The 4,025-nt window shown below is 43.6% G+C and overlaps 1 pseudogene; it reads left to right on the forward strand.

Moving 5' to 3' along the window:
* Positions 1–435: 435 nt before the first annotated feature.
* LOC142858228 (nucleoside diphosphate kinase A-like) lies at positions 436–1,361 on the forward strand (annotated as a pseudogene).
* Positions 1,362–4,025: the final 2,664 nt, after the last annotated feature.

The raw sequence follows: 4,025 nt of genomic DNA on the forward strand, positions 1-4,025 counted from the left end.
GACTCCTCAACCTCCAGAGTCTTATCCCCGCCCTCCAATTCCTCAGTTTTGTAGTCTCCTAATCCACATGGTGCATCTGCCTCTTTCCTCAGGTCCGAGGCCACCACTACACCACATTCCAAATCCCAGGTTTTAGGTACCCACTTACAGCACCTGCCGGCCTATGTCTCAGATCAGAGCCCACATCCCTGGCAACCCTGACAATCCAACTCTCTGACAGATATCAGATACACGATCGGAAACACAGCTGCCCCTAGCTGAGCTGGCACTACCTCAGCTACCCCAATCAAGAGGCAATATATGGGACCCCAAGACTGAACTTCAAGCATCCCATAGTACCCATGGTAATGGTCAACAATGAGAACAGCATAGATAAAGTTCCAGAGAATTTGAGTTCCAGCCTGAGTTAAAGACCTGGTTTCTGAAAGTGGGACCATGGCAAACAGTGAGTGCACCTTCACTGCCATCAAGCCTCATGGGGTCCAGTGGGGGCTGATGGGAGAGATCATCAAGCATTTTGAACAGAAGTGATTCTGTTGATGTATTTATTGCCTGTATTTATTGTATATAGCTTTTCTTATATTAGTTATAGCCTTTTTAAAATTTTTAGACAAAAAGGGGAACTATAATGATCTTTTATTTATGTTTTATAAATAAAGCTTGCCTGAAGACCACAAGGTAAAACTAAGCCACTAGAGGTCAGGCAATGGTGGCACACACCTTTAATCCCAGGATTTGGGAGACAGAGGCAGATGGATCTCTGTGAATTCAAGGCCACCCTGGGCTACATAAGATCAATGCAGAAACAGATCCATGTGGTAGTGGCTCACACCTTTAATTCCAGTACTAGGGAGTCACACACCTTTAATCCCAGCTCTAGAGAGGAATATAAGATGGGATGAAACAGGAACTCTCTCTCTTTCAGTCTGAGGATTTTTTAGAGGTAAGAGCTCTCTAATGGCTTGGCTGCTTTGCTTTTCTGATCTTCAGGTTGACCCCCATATCTGTCTCTGGGTTGGTTTTTTTTTTATTTTTATCTGTGCTACAGGATTCTACCTTGTTGGTCTGGAATTTATGCAGGCTTCAGAGGACCTTCTCAAGGAGCACCACACTGACCTGAATGGTTGCTATGTCTGGAGGGACTGAATGTTGTGAAGACAGGTCGCCTGGTGCTCAGAGAGACCCACCCTGCAGACTCTGAGCCTGGGACCATCTGGGGAGATTTTTGCATCCATGTTGGGAGGAAAATCATTCAGAGCAGGACTTTTGTAGAGAAAGCGGAGAAGGAGGTCAGCCTGTGGGTTCGGTCTGAGGAGCTGGGGGATTACAAAAGCTGTGCACAGAACTGGACCTATGAGTGAGAGGAGGACACCTGCTTTCCCCTCTACTTACCCCTGTTCTCACAGGCAAGGAACCAGCAACCCTAGATATTTTTGGAACTTCCTTTGACCTGGAGGGAACCTCTGGGAGCTATGACTCCCTGTGCAGTTTTACGTGCTGCTGGTAGATTAAAAAAAGGAAGGGAAGAAGGAAGGTAGAAAGAAAGACAATGGAAAGAATTGTAAATATGTTCAGAGAATTCAAAGAGGACATGAATAAACACCTAAATGAATTTAACTGATAGGAATAATGTCCTCAGTTAATTCCAGGAAAAGACGAAGAACTGAATGAAATCGGAAGACAACTGATGTAAAATAGAGCAAGACAGAAACACTGAAGGAAACCTAAACTTGGAATTAAAAACTCAGTGGTGGAGGGAGGGATAGGAAGATGGGTAAGAGAGTAAAAGCATTTGTGTGGAAACTCGTTAGGAACCCCAGAACTCATGCAAAGACAGGATGCAGGAGGGCATGTGTCTGCAATCCCAGCATGCACTACTGGGAGATGGGAAGCAGAGCGGGGAGAGTCTATGCAAGCTCTCAGGCCTGCTAGCCTGGCCCACACAGCAGCAAAGAGACCTTGACTCAAACGAGGCAGAAAGCGGAGCACTGCCAGCTGGAGGCCATCTGCTGCCCTCCACATGCACACCATATCATACACACGCCTACACCCACACTGACGAATAAGCACAGACACACACTCACATGTACTACACCTTAGATGCATACAAACTCGATGGCTCAAATATAACACTCAATGGAAGGCCTCACCAACAGGATGGGTCATGTGAAGACAGTATCAGGGCTTGAAGATAAGGTAGAAGAATTAGATCATTCAGTCAAAGAAAATTAAAAAAAAACCAACAACACAAGAATGGAACATTTAAGACATTTGGGACACCATGAAAGGACCAAACCTTCAAATTATGGACATAGAAGAAGAAGAAGAGTCCATGCCAAAGCCTGGAAAGTATCTTCACTAATACCAAGAAGAAAAATTTCTAAATCCAGGGGGGAAAGATGTCCATCTAGGTAGAAGAGGTGTGCAAAATACCAAATAGATGGGACTAGAAAACTCCCCATGTCAACCTGTAGTTAAAAACACAGGCTGGAGGCATGGCTCAGCAGGTAAGAATGTGTACTGCTAGTCTAGAGAAACTAAGACTGTTTCCCAGCACCCATGTTAGGGATCTGATGCCCTCTTCTGGCCTCCAAGAGTGGGTACCTGTGCGTATGTGAACAAGTGTATATTTGTACTTACACAAATCACATCTAATAAAATCTTATTTAAATACCAAACGGGAATCCCAGCATGGTGGTGCATACCTTTAATTCCAGCACTCAGGAGGCAGAGGAAGAAGGTGGATCTCTATGAGTTTGAGGCCAACCTGGTCCACAGCCAGGGCTGTTACATAGAGAAACATTGTCTCAAAAAACCAAAACAAACAAGCAAACAAAAAGCTAAATGGGGCTGGGGAGATGGCTCAGTGGTTAAGAACACTGGCTGCTCTTCCAAAGGCCTTGGGTTCAATTCCCAGCACCCATGCAGAAGCTCACAACTGTCTATAACTCCAGTGCCAGGGCTTCTGACACCCTCACATGGATATACATGCAGGCAACACACCAATGAACATAAAAAATAAATCATGTATAAAAAATAAAATAATAATGTGATGTACTTCAAGTTCTGAAAGTCCACAGGTGTCAACCTAAACTAGAATGCCCAGCAAAACTACCAGTCACGGATGAAGAGAATAAGAAAAGCTTTCCACAAGAAAAGCAGGCTAAAAGGATTTATGGCCATTAAGTGAGTCCTACAGAGGATACTAAAGGAATACTACAGACTGAAATGAAGAATAACCACATTCCAAAGCCACGGGGAACAAACAGCATTAAGATAGTTGTTAACTGATGGGAACTCAGAAAACACGAGACACGGCAAAATCATCAAAATGACAGGAACTAATAATACACACTTTTCTTTTTAAAGGCCTACTTATTTTAACTTATTTGTGTGCATAAATATCTGTGTATAGACATGTATATGTACTCATGGAAGCTGTCAGCTCTACTGGAGCTGGAGTTAGAGTTGTGAGCCACCCAGTGTGGGTGCTGGGAACTAAATCCAGTTCTCTACAGGAGCAATGCAACCAGGTATGGTAGCATATATCTTTTTTTTTTTTTGATATTTATTGAGCTCTGCATTTTTCTCTGCTCCCCTCCCTGTCTCTCCCCTTTCCCCTTCAGCCCTCCCCCAAGGTCCCAAATTTACTCAGGAGATCTTGTCTTTTTTTACTGTCTACTTCCTGTGTAGATCAGATCTATGTAAGTCTCTCTTAGTGTCCTCATTGTTGTCTAAGGTCTCTGGGACTGTGGTTTGTAGGCTGGCTTTCTTTGCTTTGTGTTTAATAACTACCTATGAGTGAGCACATGTGATAATTGTCTTTCTGTGTCTGGGTTACCTCACTCAAAATAATGTTTTCTAGCTCCATCCATTTTCCTGAAAAATTCAAGATGTCATTATTCTTTTCTGCTGTGTAGTACTCCATTGTGTAAATGTACCACATTTTCCTTATCCATTCTTTGGTCGAGGGGCATTTAGGTTGTTTCCAGGTTCTGGCTATGACAAACAAAGCTGCTGTGAAC

Source organism: Microtus pennsylvanicus, chromosome 10 (assembly GCF_037038515.1).
Source record: "Microtus pennsylvanicus isolate mMicPen1 chromosome 10, mMicPen1.hap1, whole genome shotgun sequence".
Classification (NCBI taxonomy): Eukaryota; Metazoa; Chordata; class Mammalia; order Rodentia; family Cricetidae; genus Microtus; species Microtus pennsylvanicus.